Raw genomic sequence first — 22,790 nt, forward strand, 5'->3', positions numbered from 1 at the left:
CAAAATAGTGTCTCCTAACAATAAAATAATTAAACCAGTGATATAATTAAGAGTTAAAGGAGAAAACAGAACAGTGAGTGTCGTTTAAAGAGCAGTAACATTAGCAGCATGGTCAAAATGGGCTAAATACATTCTCTCTGCACCATAAACCTTTATGTTTTACAGCTGAGCACTTAACATTCATAGTTAAACTTTTCCCTTTTATATTCAAATCAATATTTAATTTTAACAGACTGCCGATTTCAATTTTTCTACAAATCATGTGTCCATAAAACAAAGCTAAATGCTTATAATATTCTCATGTATCAAATTACTAACCACAGTTTCCAAAATTAATGTCAAACATTTTCCATGCCATATTTTATTATTTTGACATGAAATGCACCAATTCACATTTGATTTTGATCAGTTTCCATGCTCATTTAGAATTGTTATGATGTGATTGGCTATGATGTTATATTGCTTTCTTATAATTATTTATGACTTAGGCATTATTTTCACATTAACTTTTTTTGACAAAAATAAATCAATAATTTTGACAAAAACAATGACCTGCATTCAAAGAATGTAAAAAAGCAGAAATCTGCCAGTGCAGCTTATGCTAAACATACATTTATGAACATTGTTATGGACTTCATTATCCCGCAGTAGTTTTCTCATTCATTGCATTCACATTCACTTTTTCAAGATGAACAAGGTGGCACGGTGGCGTAGCTGTTGAGCTACTGCCTTACAGTACCAGAGACCCGGGTTCGATCCTGATTACAGATGCTCTGTACAGAGTTTGGACGTTCTCCCCGTGACCGCATGGGTTTTTTCCGAGATCTTAGGTTTCCTCCCACATTACAAAGACGTACAAGTTTGTAGGTTAATTGGATTGGTATAAGTAGTCTCTAGTGTGCATAGGATTGTGTTAATATGCGGGTCACGCTGGTCAGTGCGGACTCGGTGGGTCAAAGGGCCTGTTTCTGGGCTGGATCTCTAAACTAAACTAAACCAAACTAAACTAAACTCTTTGTACATCTGTATAACCAGTCTAATTAAATTTGGTTTGGGAATGAGGCAAGTATATTCATGTGCAAGACCTGACTTGTGTCTGCAGGCCACAATCACTGCTAATCACACCAGGACTATTAAAAACCAGATGGTCTTTCGGAGGAATGGGCCATCATTACTTTCTGTTTGCCAGTTCTCCAAGGTCCTTTGAGACTTGCAGTAAAATACATTGATGAGCACACAAATATATATTTTAGGACCAGTGATTCGCAATCAAAGTTTTGCTTTGCACTTAACAAGCAAAGCTTGTTTTTTAAATTAATAAGTATTAATTTTACTAAATGTTCAGAAAAATATTAATGTCTGCCATCAAGCAATATGATTATTCTATACTAATCTTAAAAAAACGTGTTCGTTTAAAATATTTTCTAGCTTGTTCATTTAAAATATTTTATCTTAAAAAATAAATATGCCTCACAATACAGGTATAAAAATAAGTATGAAAGCAAAAATGAACATCAATCCCCTAAGCTAAGTTATGGTGTGATGAACGATGAAAAGGTTATGGTCATAACATCAGTAATTTTTGGGGATGCAGGTGGTTTAGGGTGTGTACGGTGGAAACCAGCATCTGCAGAGTAATGGGGCTGTCCCACTGTATGAGCTAATTCAAGAATTCTCCCGAATTTCCCCTGATTCGAACTCAGAGATTTATGGTAATAACCGCTCGTAGGTACTCTGGGCTCTCGTGGACATTTTTCATGTTGAAAAATCTTCACGAGTCTTCACGAGCTTACCGCATTTCCCGAGTACCTGCCATTAATGTTACGAGCCGCTAAGAGACGTCCCGAGCTCCGACGTACCCGCTATGTACATTCTACGTGCTTACCTCGAATTTGATTTTTTTAAAGTCTCGGGAGAGCTCTTGAATTACCTCGTACAGTGGAACAGGCCCTTTACTCCAGCATTTTATGTCTATCTTCAGTGTAAACCAGCATCTGCAGTTCTTTCTTACACATTACCCCCTTACCCCCTTTTTCACTTTTCCGACACCCCACATTATTTGCTTTTACAAGTCATTTCCTTATCTCCTCCCTCTAAACACCAACCTTTAAACCTGGCCTTTCACTTTCATTTTACACGTTGTGATATTGAAATACATCTAAATACTTCAGGAAAACAGGTTCAAACTTTGTGACGGTGCACTGGCATCAGATGCCAGCGTCATATGTATTCTAGAGACATTGGCAATGCATTAGCTAGCCTTCATACAAGCTTGTGATGGAATTCAAAATAAATGAGGAAGTGTCTCGGACCTGAAACGTCTCCTATTCCTTTTCTTTAGTGATGCTGTCTGACCCGCTGAGTTACTCCAGCTTTTTGTGTCACATCTTCAAAATAATTGATAACAAAACTCCCTTTTTGGGCACAGAGTGAGATGATACCTGACTGACTGTTCATTATCGACCAAATGGCAGCATATTAACGGCTTGGTTTCAATTTGCCGCTCCATTTGAACTTCGCATCTGTCAATTATGGTATTTGGGGCAACTGTTAATTACTTTTAATATAAGTTTCTGAATAATGTTTTATACATCAACAACTGGTTTGTTTTAAAGAGAAAAAACTGATAATAATGCAAAAACTAAAATAGCCAACACAATGATGTTATTCTGCAGTAAGCTCATCATAAAACGATTAACGTTAAAATGTAGAAGTCACAGTAATTAGTACAGAAAGGACTAGGTATGTTCAAAGGTATTTAGATTTTAATTAAAAAAACTATTGCAGATGATTTCATTATTTGGAATTGTGAGGTAACCAGCTTGAACCAAGAAAGGAAGAATTATATATATTTTTAAAAATGGGAAGAATTTAAATGTGATTTATAGGTTTATGTGCTCAAATAATTAAAAGTTAATCTTGAAGGCCAAATAACAGGATTTGAATGCAAAAGTGAGCAAGTTGTGATTCGATTCTATGGAACTAAATCCCATCCGTAATACTGTAGTTAGCATTACATTTCAGATCATTAAAATGTTTAAAATTAGATTGAGTTTCAAAAGATGAGGGTGTCAAAGGTGAAAGTGCAGTAAAGATTAAGTGAACATGGGCTGAGCTAAAGAACCGTTATGTTCTGAAACACATTCCTGATCATTATTGCAGTCATTTTCCTTCCTTTCTAACTATCTACATATGTCAGCTATACAGTGTGCCTTAAAACGGCAGTGTCAAGAAGAAAAATTATTATACTTATTTATGACAATGTTATTGCTTTGGGCCATACTACCAAAGGAATTGTGAAACGTGCTAAAAAGACAAAGTATAATGTTGATTTACAGCATGAAGCATGAAATTAGGACATTTCCAGAACCAAGCTCTATCGAATGCTATTGTTGACTTTTCACTGGAGAATAGTCAAGGAACCTATTCGAGGTGTATCAATCCTTAAAGACACACACGGCATGGCCGAACAACAGGAATGTGTATTATGATAGCCTTGAAGAGCGAGTGCTAAAGAGGAGAAAATGGAGAAATTGTTGCTCTCAATGAACGGCGGGATGCAAACCAGGGGAATCTTGTAATTCTACAGGTGCAAAGGATTGCTATACACAAACAATTGGCAGCTCTCTAGAGGGAGGCTACACATCAACAGATCGGTTTCCTGCTTGAGCAGGAAGATGCACACATCAGCTTGTCTCATGCAGAGATGCAGAGCGCAGGAACTAGTCTCTCTGCTGCAGGAGCAGAAACAGGCCTCCACTCCCACACTGACCCTAACACCTTTTCATTTTTAGAAGTCTTGTAGAGACTTCACAGACTGCAGATACTCATGAAAGGGATATCTATGATATAGACATGGTGTGATTGACAAGTCCGCTGCATAATTTCAATTTCAGGAGATTGAAACACTGGCAATGCCTGGTCAGTGCTAAGGAAGCACCGTGTTATTGCTTAGCCAAACCTTTGAGTATTGTTGTGGAGGTTTATGAAATTGGTCTCTTCCTTCATTGGGGCACCTGTGTACCTCCTCCACAGTCTCTCGGGCATTATGTTCATCAGTGCCTTGCAGCCACACATCCTAAACTGCCCACTAAATTCGTTTTGTGAAAATGTCTGAAGCCCCATCAAGGGTCATCAATGGCACCTGTGAATACTTAAAGGGAAAGGGAGCAACTTTCTAGCTGTCAAAATGCAGTCACCGAAAGGACTCTGCAAGGTAGAACTAGAACAACTAAAATTGGCAATAATATTGTGAAAAAAGAATGCCACAAGGGTATACGATGTTGGACAATACAGTGATTTTCATTTTATGCATGATTAGATTTGGTACCGTTACATGTATTTTTAAAACACCAGCACCATTGAAAAGCATTATCACTTCAGGAAAAAAATATATACACTCTTTGCCAAGATAAGTCAGGCGGCATTGCCTGATACATGCGATACATGCTTGCATTTGTGCATGGTCACTCATATATTAGCAGGATGGACAGGAATACATACAACTTTTGGGTACTGTCAGGGGGGGATGACCACTCAGAGGAAAGCATTGTCACAGTGGGCAAATATAACCTTCCAAATATTGATTGAGACTTGCAATCGCTTGCAAGAGAATTTATTAGATGCGTGCAAGAGAGTTTTCTGAAACAGTATGCAGGTAATCCAACTTGAGGAGGGACCATACTGGACCTTGTACTGGGAAATATGCCTGGCCAAGCCTGGCGTTTCAGTGGAAGAGCATTGTGGATATGGTAATCACAACTCCATCAATTTAAAATAGTTATGAATAAGGAGAAACTGGACCTTGAAGGAGGGTCCACCACCGGATGGCGCCGTACATGCAGCCTTGCCAACAGCCTGTCTCGTCACTTTCTTCTTTTGTTGTTTTTAGTCTCATTTTTATTTGTATTTTTTAGTGTATCTTTAGTTGTTTTATGTGTGGGGGGGGGGGGGGGGGGGGGGGGGGGGGGGGGGTATCGTATCTCCGTCCGCACTGCGGCCTTAACATTGTGGAGCTGGCGGTCTCTTTGTTAGAGGACGACTTCGGGAGCTCCAACTGCAGGAGCTTCGACCGCTCTGATCATGGGAGCCTCGATCGTCCCGATGCGGGGGCTTCAATCGCCAACTGCGGGAGCTTTGATCACCCCGACTGTGGAAGTTTTGATTGCCCCGACCACGGGAGAAAAGAAGGTACAAGTTATTTGCCTTCTATTACAGTGGGGAATGTGAGGTAGCTGAAAAGCAAGATGTACGTGCTCCCTGCACTGGTGAGGACTTGGAGAGAGTGCTGTGAGTGCAGTGATCTCAGTGTTTGCTGGAACATCGCTCCATGAGGGCATGGAGGTCTAGTGCGAGTGTGGATGGCTTTCTGACTGTTCAGGCAGACAGGGATTGCAGAGAGAGTGGCAGCGGTCAGTACAACTCTGGTCACATTATGGTGATGAAGCATGTGTGTGGCTCGGATATTGAACTGATGACCATGGGTCTCCGCTTATGCTGTGTGCCTTGGGGATTCTCATACGCCACTGTGGTGGCTATTTAAGTCTATGTTTAATCTTTATGTAGTTATGTATCTTGTTGCCATTTTTTTGTATGACTGTATGGCAAATCAAATTTCACTGTACCTCGGTACACGTGACAATAAAGTACCATTGAAACATTGAGGGTCGATGCACATTGATCACCCATAAGCAAAGTTGACGGCCATAATATGATCATGAGATTCCATGCTTGTATGCCCTTACAATAATCATCCATTCGTCTGAGAGACTGCTTTGCAAAGCAAGGAATTAAGAGATGGTGAGTGAGACGAAACAATTCCGCCATCTTTTAAAAGTCACCATCTTTTATACACTGAAAGAAGCATCGTTAAATGAGATAGCATAATTGAAAAGTAGCTTTGAAAGCAGGACATTTCATTGATTAGACCCAGTATGATCAATGCTCAAGGATGATGACCTGGCTGCTTATTGGTGTAGTTTGTTTGTGTTAAGAATCATAAAGTGTGAAGGATCACATATTCAGGACTTTTATATGCAGGTTTCTGAAAATTCTCTCCTTGCTCGGGATCCTTTTATATGCTGCACATCTAATGGTTCTCTCTTCTCATCTGGGAAATGTGGTTGCGAATGTTGGCAAGAGACTGCTGCTTCTTTTGTTCCTAATACTTTTCAATTCTACCTCATGCCCTTCAGGCTCCCTCATCATCTTCCTCTGACACCAGTTGCTACCCTCAATGGCACTGTTGTGCTGCCTGCAGCCGAGAAAGCTGATGCAGCATTTTGTATGACAACCTTATTTTTGTTGTTTCTGTGTTCAGCTGTGACAAGTGGAGAGTGTGTTTTGAGAGCGTAAAGGCTTACTCTTCTCCACACGGATTCATCACTGTGGGCAGTGCTGGCTGCAAAGAAAGTCTGGCAGTGTTGATTCCCTCATCTTGAAGGAGTCATGTGTATTTCCTGCAAACAAAGCAATTAACGACTATGTGCCCTCGGATGTGTGGAAAGCAAGCACTGCTGGCAAATCCCAGAAGCTGAGATTGTACCTATTCCTTGCTGAAACCAAAGCAGATGAAATAATTTAATTTTGAATGCAGTGTCAGAGTGAACTCTCTTGTAGAGCAGCAAGCAGCATATTCTGAGATGCAGCCAAGGTTGTGAGCCCAAGTCAGCTTGACCTCCACAGAGAGATCAGTTCAGGTGCAAAGGTATGGGTTTGCCGGCTGAATGTTGCATATCTTAGGAATACTTTGATGAGTATGAAGAAGGGTCTCAACCGGAATCTTCACCTATTCCTTTTCTCCAGAGATGCTGCCTGACCCGCTGAGTTACTCCAGTTTTTTATGTCTATCTTTAGATACTTGTGTTGGTAAACCTGAACTTGCAATTAAACAGATTATTAGAGAGTCAGAATTAAAGCATGATATCGCTACAAATACTACACTAGGTGGAGAAATGTAGTCATATTTATGTGCTGGGCATTGATGGGCACATCCTTTCATCTCTGGGCATATAATGCCCGGCATTCTACTCATGGTGTCACTACTAAGCCATCCATTAATTGAGCCACAGCTAAATTATGGAAAAAACACACACTATTCATCGTAAAATACTCTGTGGATTTTGGAAGTTGTTTGATAATCTTTTACCCGGTTCTGAAGCCACCCTGTCAGTCTTTTTATCTCAGCAGAGACTCCCTTTAAACAGTAAGGAAAACACTCCTAGTTTCTGTGAGACTATTCCAAATTGGTCCTAGTGTGGGGCTATCAAGTCCAAGACATATCTGTATGGAAGAAAATGAGCGATGCATGATAAACAATATGTGTTGTATACCCAGATGTGCCCAATCCAATGTCAGGCTTGGTACAAAGGATTGGCATGATCTTATCTGGAAAGGCACACAGGTCTACAGTTCCCATACTTTTCTTTGCAGCCCTTCTTAAATAGAGGCACAACATTAGTCACCCTCCAGTCATCCTGCATTAGCCACCTTCCAGTCACTTTCCACACCTCTAATGATGATTCTTATATTTCAGGCAAAGCTCCTGTAATTTCTTCTCTGGCTTCCCAGAGTAGCGTCAGATAGATCTACCTTCCAGTGTGTAGGAAGGAACTGCAGATTCTGGTTTAAAATCAAATTGCTGGAGGAACTCAGAGCATTTGTAGGGGGAAAGGACTCATCAACATTTTGGGGCAAAATCTTGACAATTCCTTTCCCCCTATAGAACCTGCTCGATCCACTGAATGCTTCAGAAGTTTCTTTTAAATATTTCTGTAATACTGTTACTTGCTGAATTGATACTTATATACCAGGCAATTGGTGGAATGTTTTAACTTGACACATTTCAGTTATAAACTGCCTCATTGTACTCAATAGATAACATAGTAAACTAACAAAAAAAGTTCAATAAATAAAAAAAAACAATATAAATGCAAAACAAACCAAAAGCCAAAGTCTCCAGTGTGATGAAAGACAGTTCATAGTTAGCAGTTTAGTTGGTGTTTGATGCAAGTGAAGAAATCAAAGAGTTAAATGAATTATTATTAAGTTCAGTATACATGAAATAACATATTGGTATTTTTATCAATCATTTCCAATGAGGATTGCTTCATTTATAGAGGTACATATTTCAAGAGATTCTTATAGTTTAACAGTATAAAGTAAGAAATGTTTTCTTTCATGCCAATCATATAACTACATTCATGCTTTCCCCAGATTTCCGACTAATTTTGTTGGAAAAAAATTGTTTTGATAAAGAACTTTGGGTCTTCTGTCAAACAAAATGTATACATGTTTTGCAGGGGTTACCAGTGTTTTCAATTTTCTTCACAATGCTTTGTTAACTGGAGAGATCAGGGTAGAAATTTGTTTTTGATCACATGCTTTAAAAAAAGGTTATTAAGGTTCCATTTTTAGACTTCACTCCCTCTGAAGTCAATGATGCTGAATTTCAGAAGTCGAGTACTAAACACAACAAGTTTAGTGCAAGCTTTCCCCAAGAGCAAATTTTTCATATATATTCCCTTGCATTTTCCAAATGTTGGAAAATAATATTTTGTTAAACTAATAGCCAGAATAGAACTATTTGCCAAATGTATTTACAAGTTAAATACATAAGACCTAAAACCATTGCTGAGCAGATATTGAAATTGGTAAGTATATAAAAATTATAATTAGATTCAAGCCACAGAAGGTTATAATACCCCTTGTAGAAGTTCAGAAATACTTTCGACATGACTGCATTATCCAAAGTTTGGACATGGGACTTAATGCATGGAATAGATTTTCTGTCCATTAATTCTGATGGATGTGCAATAATATGGGCCATGGGTTGAAAACACCTAGATCTGCATCTGAATTACCAATTTTCAGTTAAGCTGCAGGAGTACCAAACATTAACAATTTATTATGCGACTAGAAATTAAATTGGATAGTGCTGCTTTTACTTGCATCAAACAATTAAAAGTATATTACCACAAGGAAACATGATAATGATTGTCACCAGGTTGTTTTGTGTCACTTGGATGATCAACTGGGGATTTCTGGGCAAGAGTCAACCTTTTACTGCCACCAAGATTTCAACACAAGATGAGATTGATGCAGTGCAATGTTCCTTCAGGCCATTGCTAGGGATGTTGCACCACTTGGAATGGAATGGAATAATTTATAGTCACATGTGACAAGACACAGTGAAATTCTTGGCTTGCATACTCAAGATATGCAAATAGTCGCCACATACGGTGCTGACAAAGTTATAAAGTACCCACACCACCTCCTCCTTTGTTCATCCTCCCACTCCCAGCAGTCCCACCACACCGGGTCCTCCTTTCTTCTTCCCCCTCCCCTCCTCACGCCCTCATCAACACAGGCTAGAGTTGTAAAAGAGGCCCGCGAGGCTCCACCACCGCAGCCACAAGGCTTTGTCCTATGGAGCACCCCACATCAGATACTCCTGGAAAAACATGGTCTTCACATCTCAGTCTACAAATTAAATTGCTTTTTGGCATCTTTAAACCCTCTCCTCCCTACATTCTCCTCACAACCCGAATTGTCGCCCATCCATTCATTCCACCAGAGCACCCCGTGGAAACCTATGTGGTCACACAGAGAGCCAAAGATCAACATTGCAATTGGATCGCTGGTGCTGTAAAGCAGCAACAGCATCCCTCACTGCACCAGGAGGTTATTAGCAATCTGTCTTTGTGAACCTGCAATCTCTGTCTTTTGTTCCTGGGGAATGAGTTCCTACAATGAATAAAATGAAAGCAAATGACAAGGTAGGATGGTATATTGCTTGGAGGGAAATCTGCAGGTGGTGGAGTTTCCTTGAATTTGCTAACTTTTAACTTTTCAGCCATGGAGGTTAAAGGTTTGGGAGATGGTGTCAAAGAATCGTTGACAAGCTGCTCGAACTCATCTTGCAGACAGTACAAACTACAACTCTGGTGTATTGGTGATGGAGGGAATGTTTAGACTAGATGTGGTGCCAGTCAAAGCAACTGTTTTATCCACGGTGCTGTCAAGTTCCTCAAAGGTTGTTTGAATTGCAATCATAAAAGTAAGCAGAAAAATATTCCTTCACACTTCTGACATGTCATATGGAATAAGGAAATGCTTTGGGGGGGGGTCAGAGGGTGAAACACATTCCATTGAACACCCAATCTGTGCCATACACTTGTAGACGTGGCATATACGTAGTGGATCTTAAGACCCCGGCCGATGGTGACCCAATGTGGGGCTGGGGAAAGGTGCTAATGCATTGGGCATAGTTTCAAAAGAGTTTATTAGACTAGTACGTGCTATAGACAGCTTTTCTTGTCGGGAAAGATTGAACAGGCCTATATCTGCTGGAGTGTACAAGAGTGAGAGGGGACTTAATTGAAACATACAAGATCCCGGGAAGTTGTGACAGTGGACAAAGGGAGGGTGCTGCCTTTTGTGGAAGAATCAAGAAATAGAGGGGGTTTTTTTACGTGTTCGTCAAATTAGCATAAGAATTGTAAATATTTGGAATTCTCTTCCTCAAAGAGTGGCATTGGCAGCATCTTAGAATATTCTTGAGGCAGAAGTGAATGGCTTTCTAATAAGAAAGGGTTGTGAAGGCATACCACAGGTTAGCTGGAAAGTAGAATTAAAGTGGAGACATTCATCTCATCAAATTATCTTATTGAATGGTGGACCAAGCTGATGAAACTTTGTTGCCTGTTATCTATATGATCATTACATGATCATTATGTATGTAAATAACATTGAGTAGCAGACAATCTAATGGAAGAATCGTTACTCAACACACGTGAATGGGTGTAACTGAACAATAGAGAAGAAATAGGATTAGTACTAGCAATGTTACAAAATGTTGAGATTTATAAAATCAAGTCTACAATGTATTCCATCAGATAAAGTAATTAAAAAGACGTTTAATTTGACACCTAATTCACTTTCATATCTTCAGTATTAAAAAAGTTATGGCCATTTTCATACTCGGAAATTAGCATCTTGTTCCCTATTGCTTTTCCATTGGCTCAACACAAAAGCTGTGATCGAGGACAGTCAAAAGCCCATAACTTTCTTAAAAATTAAGAGAACTGAAAGAAATTTGATTTGATAATTAGTTAGTTACCCAATTGTAACTAATTACAAAATTCAATTACTAGATCTAGATATCTATCCATTTCTTAAGTAAAGATTAACATTTTTAAATAGCTTCAGTGTCCAAATAACATTCACACAAGAATTCACAATATAACATGATTTTTAAATCTCATTGTCATTAATTTATAGGCCAAACGGAAGGAATTTAGTGTTTAATTCCTGTAAATTAATGGCCATTTAAATCACCTTGCAAACACCTTATCGGCAGGAAAAATACTGCCGGTTCGTATGGGGCCAAAATCACCGTTTCGCAACGTAAAATGTGGATTAAGGTCGTCCTAAGAAGCACGTTTATATGTAAACTAAACAGCTTTCCTTTAGCTGTCCCGGACCTGAAATCCGTCCCCGTTGTCGGCGTTCACGCCATTTGCATTAACTAGCTCCCCGAGAAAATATATCCAGGACAGGCGGTAGAAAAACACATTTTAATCCTGTCCCCCCCCCCCCCCCCCCCCCCAAAGGCGCCAAAGTCGCGCGCACGGCCAGTGACAGAAATGCAGCGCTGCTGAAGGCAAGTTTTGTGACATACCTACTAGTACGTGACATGGGTTGGCTTTCTTGTGAGGAAAGGTTGAACACATCAGGCATATATATATATGCCTGAAGTACATGTATTCTCACTAGAGATCAGTATCAGACCTGAACTTCATCAGTTCAGAACCTCCACCTCAACCCTTCCTTCACATTTCTGCCCAAGCCTGAATGATGTGTGTTGCAATGGATTGTGCTAATGACTGAGAAGCTGCAAATGGACATAACAATGTGTATCCTGAAACAAATGTCACATTTCTAACCGGATGGTGAACAGAAGGTCAATCATGTGGAGCCGAGAGAGTTAAGTCCAATATTTCCTTATGACATAGTAGGTAAAAACACAAATGGGCCCAGAGAGAACATGCAATCTCCACACAGACATCACCGGAGGGTCAGTATCAAAGCCAGCTCACTGGAGCTATCAAACACTGTCACCGCCTGCTGCAATGTTGTGCTGCCAACCAATCAAGGACACTGTGGAACATTGAGGACACCGAGGAAATGTTCTGAGATAATTTACCTCCACCCATCTTGTATCTTTCTTTGCACAACACATGCACTCAGCTATTCTAACGACAGAAGCTGAATCAATTTCTAACATTTTCCTGGAGATGTTTTTGAGAAAATGCAGCCTTTATAATTTATATTCATATGTTATATTATCTCTGTATTTCTATTATATAGTTGTTCTCCCTATTTATTTTACTGGATCCAATTTGGCATGGAATTCACCTCCTTTCATAAGATCATGTGATAGGAATAGAATTAAGCCATTCGGCCCATCAAGTCTACTCTGCCATTCAATCATGGTTGATCTCTCTCTCCCTCCTAACCCCATTCTCCTGCCTTCTCCCCTTAACCTCTGACAATTGTACTAATCAATTGTACTACACATCATCTTAGCAATTATCAGCTTTGACATTTAGCCATTTTATGCAAGCATGGTCTAGTCTACTCTATGTCCAATTACCGCTAAATCTGCCCGAAATATCAGTCTAGCAATGATTTACTTGGAGGATTTCTATTGGAATATATTTTCTGCGCATGTTACATCCTCCTCGACAATGCATGTACCGAATGCAGATAGTTATTTCACTTCTAGCAGTTCTGTTCTGTGAGCAATTAGTACTTCATACTTTAGGTCATTTGATGTCTTTAATTTTCTGTTCCATTCACGCCTCCACTATTTTCAGTTTTTGTTTCACTTTTGTTTTACTTTGGTTTAATGATGATTATAACATTTTCACAAATAATGATCAACACACAAGAGGGGCCCAATTTATTTCCCAAAAATGTGGGGGTTGTTGGTAAAGACAGAATTATTTCACAGCTCCAACTGTCGCATTCAGAAAGTATTCAGACCCCTTCACTTTTTCCACATTTTGTTACGTTACAGCCTTATTCTAAAATGGATTAAATTCATTTTTTTTTATCAGCAATCTACACACAATAGCCCACAATAGAAAAGTGAAAACAGGAGTTTAGAAAATTTTGCAAAATAATTAAAAATAAATAACTGAAATATCACATTTACATAAGTATTCAGACCCTTTACTCAGTACTTTATTGAGGCACCTTTAGCAGTGATTACAACCTCAAGTCTTCTTGGGTGTCACACTACAAGCTTGGCACACCTGTATTTGGGTAATTTATCCCATTCTTCTCTGCAGATCCTCTCAAGCTCTGTCAGGTTGGATGGGGACCGTAGATGCACAGCTATTTTCAGGTCCCTCCAGAGATGTTCGACCGTGTTCAAGTCCGGGCTCTGGCCGGGCCACTTACGGACAATCACAGACTTGTCACAAAGCCACTCCTGCTTGGTCTTGGACGTGAGCTTTAGGTCATTGTCCTGTTGGAAGGTGATGTCTGACCCAGTCCGAGGTCCTGAACGCTCTGGAGCAGGTTTTCATCAAGGATCTCTCTATACTTTGCTCTGTTCATCTTTACCTCGATCCTGACTGGTCTCCCAGTTCCTACCGCTGAAAAACATCCCTACAGCATGATGCTGCCACCACCATGCTTCACCGTAGATATGGTATTGGCCAGGTGATGAGCGGTGCCTGTTTTCCTCCAGACGTGACACTTGGCATTCAGGCCAAAGAGTTCAATCTTGGTTTCATCAGGCCAGGGAATCTTGTTTAGGTGCCTTTTGGCAAACTCCAAGCGGGCTGTCATGTGCCTTTAACTGAGGAGTGGCTTCTGTCTGGCCACTCTACAATAAAGGCCTGATTGGTGGAGTGCTGCAGATATAGTTGTCCTTCTGGAAGTTTCTCCCATCTCCACAGAGGAACTCTGGAGCTCTGTCAGAGTGACCATTGGGTTCTTGGTCACCTCCCTGAATATGTTAGTAAGTCTCTATCCTAAGGCCCTTCTCCCCCGATTGCTCAGTTTGGCCAGGCTCCATGAAGAGTCCTGGTGGTTTCAAAGTTCTATTTATGAATGACGGAGGCCACTGTGCTCTTCGGGACCTGCAATGCTCAAAAAATGTTTTATACCCTTCCCCAGATCTGTGTCTCAACACAATCCTGTCTCGGAGGTCTACAGACAATTCCTTCGTCTTCATGGCTTGTTTTTTGCTCTGACATGCACTGTCAACTGTGGGACCTTATATAGACAGGTGTGTCCCTTTCCAAATCATGTACAATCAACAATTACTATCAAGTTGTAGAAACATCTCAAGGATAATCAATGGAAACACGATGCACCAAAGCTCAATTTTGAGTGTCACAGCAAAGGGTCTGAATACTTACGTAAATGTGATATTTCAGTGATTCATTTTTTATTATTTTTGCAATAATTACTAAACACCTGTTTTTGCTTTTATATTATGAGGTATTGTGCGTAGATTGATGATTTAAAAAAATGACTGTAACCAATTTTAGAATAAGGCTGTAATGTAACAAAATGTGGAAAAAGTGAAGGGGTCTGAATACCTTCTCAAGTGTGTGTGCGTGTGCGTGTGTGTGTGTGTGTGTGTGTGTGTGTATGTGTGTGTGTACTTTGATGGACCAGGCGGTAGAGATCTTTATGAACCAACGGCAGGAAAGGTGATCCAGCAACGCACTGTGGAATGCGTAGGGCTAGTCAGAGCACTAAAGATGACATGGTCCTCCACTGCAGCCAAGAGGTCTCCAGCCGTGATGATTTTTCGTACAACTGGACTCTGACGTCTGCGGCAGAGAGGGTGGGGTTGTTACAGTGCAACAGTTTCTCCACCTTAAATTCATTCCCGCACAGGTTTTTTTGCAGACTCACGAGCCATATCTGAACTGACCAGAATTGAGACAGCACAACCCGCCATCGTCGTTACCGATGGGCCACCACCATATAAATAAATGTATATATGAAAATATCAACTAGGAAGGGTATTGCTGAGAGGGGTGTGTCACCGAGAGGTAGAGCAAGAAATGATAGTGCTTCTATTGTCTGTCTGATGATAGAAGTCCCTGGTCTAGGGCCTGTTGCTGGAGTAGACTAGGCTATATCAATGTCAGTCCCTTCAGCCACTAATAGCCTTTGCCAATCGAGTATGCAAATTCTTGTCTAATGCCATCAACACCAGCCTTTCTCCAATTTTGGACTTCAACCTATATTTTTCAAGTGGAGAGCATTCTACTGGATACCTGATGTGTGCCTTGTAGTTCATGAAAAAACTGGGGTGTTATGAAGCGAGTTGCTCACCACCAGATATGTCATTACGGACTTGCTTTTCAAGTTTCAGAATTTAGGAAGCAAGTCCCACTCAGTTTCTGATGAATAGTGACACTCAGAATGTTAATGGTGGTACCTTTGTCAATCATGTTACTGTTAAAATGTAAGGGTATGTGTTTGAATGCCCACCCTTTGGAGATGATTATTGCCTTACACTTTTGCTGTAACTTACCAGTCTATGCCTGAAAATTCTCTAGTTTCTTTGGCGTAAGTATGAACTATTTTGTTTCCTCAAGCGCTTTGAATGCAATATCCATTGTGCAATGATCAGTCAGCATTGCTACTTCACACCTTATGATTAAAGAAAGGTTCACTGAGGGAGCAGCTTCAAATGGATGTTCCAACACTATGATCTGAGGCACCTCCTTGCAGCCTGCATTCCTTGATGGTATGGACATGCTATGGTATGGACAGCCCAGTTTTTCTGGTTGAAGGTAGTTGTGCATAAGTTCATAAATCACAGGAGCAGAATTAGCCCATTCGGCCCATCAAGTCTATTTTGCTATTCAATCATGGCTGCGTGGACTCTATGGGCTGGACGGCCTGTCTGTGCATGCCTTGTCTTTGCTGCTCACTTTCTGGGCTCACATACTGAATTTATTGGAGTTTTCTTCATCTGTTCGTTCTTTAATTATCCATTTGTGATAAGACAAGGTAGGACTGCAGAGCTCTGTAAAGATTCAGTAATTGTAGGTTCAGGCAGCACAGTGGTGCAGCGGTAGAGTTGCTGCCTTACAATGCCAGAGACTGGTTTCAATGTAGTCCTCGGGTGCTCTCTGTATGGAGTTTGCACGTTCTCCCTGTGACCACGTGGGTTTTCTCTGGGTGCTCTTGTTTCCTTTCACATTCCAAAGATGTGCAGGTTTGTAGGTTAATTGGATTCTGCAAATTGTGCCTATTGTGTGGGATAGAATTAGTGTATGGGTGATCGTAAACCCGGTGGGCCGAAGGGCCTGTTTCTATGCTGTATCTTTAAACAGAACTGATCTAAGCTAAACTTAGCAGAGTGTTGCCAGTTGCTTCACACACATGCAGCCCTGTAAAACTTCACAGGTTTAGCACCGAAGGTATCCCATGTGTTGCCTCTGGCACTGTTCATACAGTATTTTTTTAAACTTAGAAAGGGCTTGCCTGTGATGACACTTCAAAAAGGATCCATCCTGTTTTTTCCACAGACACTTAGATGTTAATGTGGATTGGATGTTTTGTAAGTTTGCAATGACACAAAACTTGGTGGTGCTGTGGTTGGTGAGGCAAATAGTTTACAAGCTGCAAAAATATATCAATCAACTGGTAAATTGGGCAGAGTAATACAGACAGAATTTAACCTTTATAAGTGTAAACCTTTGCATTTTAGAAGGTTGAATAAAGGTAGGATATAAAAAATGAATGATAGGGTCCAGAGAAATAGTGTGGAAACAAAGGGTCCATAGAACCATAAAAATGGCAGCAAAGATAGATTGAGTGGTAAAGAAGGTTTACAGAAGGTTCAGTAGCTGGAGCATAGAATATGCGAGCAGAGAATTTGTGCCGCAGCTTCACATAACATTGATGAGGCCACACTGGGATCTTGCATGTAGTTTTGGCTGTCACAGTATAGACAGCTCTAGAAAGGGCACAGAAGAGATTCAATCAGATGTTGCCCGAGATGCAGTGTCTCAGATATGAGAGGTGCTCCAGAAAACAATCTACATTTGCCAACCTCTCCTTTACATAAATACCCTCTAATACAGCAGTATTCTGGTAATACTTCTGCACCTACACAGTCTCAAAATCCTTCCTGTATTGTCACTGGCAATCTCTTGAGCTTACAATGCCAATTTAGTTTATATGTTTGACGAGTATTTTGAATTTGATTATGCTGCACAACATTGTGACTTTTATTAAAGTTACTTGGTGCTTAAACTCAAGAGTATATTTGAACATATGAGAGGTAATTAAATTGTTATTGAATAATTATGATTGGCTGATACCATGTCCTTCTTCTTAACATAATCATGAACATGAGCAGAAATAATTTATGTTCTTGCATGGGAAAAGGACCACCAATTTCAGGGTGTAATCTCTCTTACTCGTTCTGGTTTTGGGGCAAAGGCTTGCTCTAATACGGGAGCAATTTCATGACTAGATAAAACAGACATTCATTTTTATTTATATGTGGAAGATTGTACCAATATTTAAGAATAGGTCAAATACTATTGAACTAGATAGTGTCATATGCCTTTTCTAATTTCTTGTGATGGATATTCATGAAAACAAAAGACATAGGAGGTATGGGCTAAATGGGCCTTTTGCATCTTTCAGTAAGATCATGGTTGATCTAAGTGCAAGACTAGATATAGTGGCTGTATCTATTATTTCTGTAGTTAACTTTTCTAGAATGTCGGTATAGGGGCCATCAGGTTCCTGGGATTTTCAGCTCTTCCACGAGTTTAATTGGAACTACTCAAGTGATATAAACTGTTCTTCTCTCAGTTTTTGGCCCTTGGCTTTCCACTAATTTGATCTACTTTTCTGTGTATGCTAGATGGCATTAACAAAATAATTATTTTGCATCTCTGCCATTTCCTCATTATTGGCCTTTCCTCAGTTTTGAATATGCTAATTGGTCATTTCTTTGTACTTGTAGGATTAATTGCATATTGTATTTCCTGCCTGTTAATGATCTTGTGTTTTTGGTACATAGAAACATAGAAAATAGGTGCGGGAGGAGGGCATTCGGCCCTTCGAGCCAGCACCGCCATTCATGATAATAATGGCTGATCGTCCCCTATCATTAACCCGTGGTTGCCTTCTCCCCATATCCCTTGACTCCATTAGCCCCTAGAGCTCTATCTAACTCTCTCTTAAATCCATCCAGTGACTTGGCCTCCATTGCCCTCTGTGGCAGGGAATTCCATAAATTCACAACTCTCTGGGTCAAAACGTTTTTCCTCACCTCACTTAAATAACACCTCCTTTATTCTAAGATTCTGCCTCTTTATCAATTGTGTAGTAATTTTTTCCAGATCATTATATTTAGAAATACTCAGTCATTCTACCAATCTCTGAAAATGTATATTTTTACTTTCATTCCACTACCATCCTAATCCCTTTTTAAATTTTCCACAGTGAGTCAATTTCCTAATGGAGTCGTTATTTTTTCAAGGAGAACATTAATTGAAAATTGTGTCATTTTTCATGTCTGTCATTGTCTATATACCGTCATAACATTCAATTTAATTTTCTAAACGACCTTTGCCAGTTTGACTTTCTAGCTTATGGATTACGTTTGTTGTTTGCATATTGTTATGGTCAAAGATAGACACAAAATACTAGAGCATCTCAAGAGGTCAGTCAGCATCTCTGGGTCGGGTGAAGGGAAAGGGTAGGGAGGAGGGGAGTGTTTCGGGAAGTTAGGGAATTTAACGTACATATTGCCAGGTGTAAGCTACCTCGGCAAAAAAATGACATAATGTTCCTCCAATTTGCTTGCCCTCACTCTGGCAATGAAGGGGGCCCAGGACAGAAAGGTCAGTATGGAAATAGGAAGGGGTGTTAAAATGGTTAGCAACTAAGAGAAGCAGAAGACCTTCAACAAAAAGGTCACTGAGTCTAATGCTTTGTCTCACCATTGTACAGGAGCCCACATCGGTAGATGAGATTAGAGATACATGTGAACCTCTGTCTCACCTGAAAGGAGTATTGAATATTTGAATGTAGTTTAAGTGCTTTTTTTTAAACTGGGTATGTGTGTGGAGGGCGGGGGGTGGGGAAACTTTTAAAATCTTTTCCCTGCAAGGAGAACCCGACCTTTTCTCTGTCGGGTCTCCGTTGTCGTTGGGGCCTAGCACCATGGAGCGGCCTCCAGCCGGAACGACCTGGGGCTCCAGTCACGGAGCTGCGGACTACTCACCATTGCAGAGCTGGACGAGTTCGGAGTGGGTGGAGCTGTGGTGACGCGCAGCTGTGACCCGACCCCGGCAATTCGGAGGCTCCAACCGCAGGTATGGTGGACAGTGACACCAGGAGCCCGAGGGTCCCTGCTTGGAGACCGCTTTTCAGGGCTTCCGCAACAGCGACTTCTCCCTCCCGAGTTGCGGGGTTGAAAATTACCTGGTGCGGGGCCTTACATCATCGCCCGACGCGGCTTTAAATGGCCGCGGGACTTGTTAGCGCCCGCCGGGGCTCGAACACCAAGACCCGGAGCGCGGCCTTGCATCACCCGGCGCGGCTTTAATGGCCGCGGGACTTCTTTACCATCGCCCGCCGGGGGCTTTGACTGTGACATCGGGAGGAGAATGAGGAGTGCAGGGGAGAGATAAGACTTTGCCTTTCATCACAGTGAGGAGAAGATTACTGTGATGGATGTTTGTGTAAATTGTGTTGTGTCTTGGTTCTTTTTTTTGTTTGTATGACTGTAGAAACCAAATTTCGTTTGAACCTCAATGAGGTTCAAATGACACAAATAAATTGTATTGTATTGTATTATATTGTATTGGGGTCCCTGAATGGAATCAAGGGAGGAGATACAAGGACAGGTGTTGCGTCTCCTGTGGTTTCAGGGTAAAGTATGGCTTCGGTTAAAAGGGATGTGAATCGAGGAGTTGTGGAGAGATCGGTCTCTGTGGAAGGTGGAAAGGGATGGAGATAGGAAGATGTAATTAGTGATTGAATTGTCAGAGGATGATCTGTTGGATACGGAGGCTGGTGAGGTGAAAGGTGAGGACCTTGTGAACTCTTTCCTCGTTGCGTTTGGGGGGGGATGGGGGGGGGGGGATGAGAGCAGTACTATAGGAAATGGGGGAGTCACATATCAGGCACCCATTTATGATATGTTCACTAAAGACCGAGGACTCTCAGATGTCCATGTATGGAAAAGCTCATCCTGGGAACAAATGCAGTGGAGATGGAGCAATTGAGAGTGGGGGGGGGGGGGGAATAGCATCTTTGCAAGAGGCAAGGTGGGAAGATGTGTGGTCATCTGTTCGACACAGGGTGATCACCAGGGTGGGAAGAACAGGTCACAGCAGGGACCTGTTAGGGTCTGTTAACTGGCTAGTCACTGACCGGACTCTCACTCCCTGATTGAGGTCACCTATTACCGTCCCTGATTCGTCCTGGTCTTTTCTTGCTATCAGTCTCCGTCCCCTCCCCCTTCCCCCCACAATCCTACCCACAAAAAAGGGTCCCCCACCTGAAATGTCACCTATCCATTATCTCCAGATATGCTCCCTGACCTGCTGAGTTTCTCCAGCATTTTGTATTTATCTTTGGTATGAACCAGCGTTTATAGTTCGTTTTTATTACATTATGATATGATCACTGTTTCCCAGTGGATACATTACTATACCACTATTTATTCAATTTTCAGTACACTTTACCAAAAGTAACACAGCTTGTTCCCTAATTCCAGGTACTGTTCCAATATAAATTCCATTAACTCATCCTCAAAATTACACTGCCCATTCTATCAGAAGGTTGAAGTCCCCCATGACCATCGCATTACTTCTATTACAAATTATTTTCAAGCAATAGTCTGCCACAGATCAATACAATCTATTGTCTACTTCTATCCAGGGATTTGTTTTACTTGAAATTGTTTAATGCCATGCAAGCTTCCTGAGCCAAGATCCTTTATTTTGACATTATTCTTCAATATCAGCATGCCATCCTTTAATCCATTTTTGTCCATCATTCTGAAATAACAAGTACACTGGAATATCGAGTTACCAGCAAATATCATCTTGCAACCACATATCTGCAATGGCTATTAGGTTAAGTTCATTGTATTCAGAGAGTTAAAACCAATTTTTTTAAAACCAACACAGGCAAGATGGGCCAAGCTGCATATTATTCTGCAATCCTATTTGTATGTTTCATGTTATTTCATGTGATTCCAGGTCTCAGTTTTTTTTAAACATTGTATTTAATTGCCAGATAAATTCACAACTCAGCCTTATGAGCAAGAGTGGGATGTTGCATTTTAGGAAGTCAAATGCAAGAGGAAAGTGAACAATTAACAACAAAACCTTTCAATGCATTGATGTACAGAGGGATCATGTCCACAGCACCCTGAAAATGGCAACACAAGAAGATGGAGTGTAAAGCTGTATGGTATGCTTGCTTTCATCGGACAAATCATTGAGTACTAGAGTCAGGAAGTTATGTTGCAGTTTTATAAAACTTTGGTTAGGATGCATTTGGAGTATTGTGCGTATGTCTGGTCACCCATTACAGGAAGGATGCAAAGGCTTTAGACAGGGTGCAGAAGCAGTTTACCAAATTAGATTGGAGGAATAATCCAGGCTGCCTAGTTTAGATGACATTAACTGCAGGAAGAAGTGAGATAAACATGGATTATTTTCATTGGAATGTCAGAGGTCAAGGGAAGAACTGATAAAAGCCTATAAAATTATGAGAGGTATAGCTATGGTAGACAATTGGTTTATTTTTCCCTAATGGAAACATCAAAGATTAGAGGTCATAGCTAAGATTGGAAAGGGAAAATTTAAAGGAGATGTGCAGGGCAAGTTTTCTTTTACACATAGTTGTGGGTGTATACAACTCGCTGCCAGTGGTGGTGGTGAATGTAGATAAGGTATTTAAGAGGCTTTTTGATAAGCACATGGACATGCAAGGATTGGAGGGATATGGATCGTGTAGAGCATGGGCAGAAATCCCGGAGGGGGGAATCTATTAAAATCTCCGCTTTCCGCGAGACAGTGGGGGTGGGATTCATGATCGAGGGCATCGATTGGACGAGAGAGACGTCGGTCAGCAGGCAATGAGAGGGAGGGCACATGACGATTCAGCGCGATGATTTGAGGAGTGAGGTGTCGGTCAGATGCGGAAGTAGGGGTGTGGGACTGAGGATAGAGCGCGGTGATTGGAGGAGGGAGACTTCCTGGTGGAGCAAGGATCATACAGCAGAGCTTGAATTGGCACGTTCGCGGGGCCTTTCATTGCCCGGCGCGGCTTAAAATCGGCCACGGGATCTTCCACCACCCCGCGGTCAAATGGCTGCGTCAAGGCGATTGAGGCTCCCGATGTTGAAACCCCCGCCGGGCAATGAAAGGCCGATTGAAGCCCCACGATTCGGGGTGGACGGAGCTGCTGTTACTGGAGTTTGGAGTCGGTCACCAACCAGGTCAGCTCCCGATGTTATCGTCCACAGGGCCCACGGCCGAAGCCTCATGTGTTTGCGCGCGTGCGGCCACCAAGAAATTGTGTGTCCCCCATGTTTTGATAGCGATTTCCGCCCCTGGTGCAGAGTAGAGTAGAGCAGGTGCCAAGTTTAACGGCATCATTTTTGATACAGCCATTGTGGGCCAAAGGGCCTCTTCACGTACTGTACTGTTCTCTAATCTCAGTGCTGCCCACAGCTGGATTGGCACACAAGTACTGAACTATTA

The 22,790-nt window shown here is 41.2% G+C and overlaps 1 protein-coding gene across 13 annotated transcripts in view; it reads right to left on the reverse strand.

The window, feature by feature from the left end:
* The window catches only part of nrxn1a (neurexin 1a), a 1,388,176-nt gene that overhangs the window by 1,035,808 nt on the left and 329,578 nt on the right, over positions 1–22,790 (reverse strand). The window lies entirely within an intron of this gene.

Source organism: Leucoraja erinacea, chromosome 8, assembly GCF_028641065.1.
Source record: "Leucoraja erinacea ecotype New England chromosome 8, Leri_hhj_1, whole genome shotgun sequence".
Classification (NCBI taxonomy): Eukaryota; Metazoa; Chordata; class Chondrichthyes; order Rajiformes; family Rajidae; genus Leucoraja; species Leucoraja erinaceus.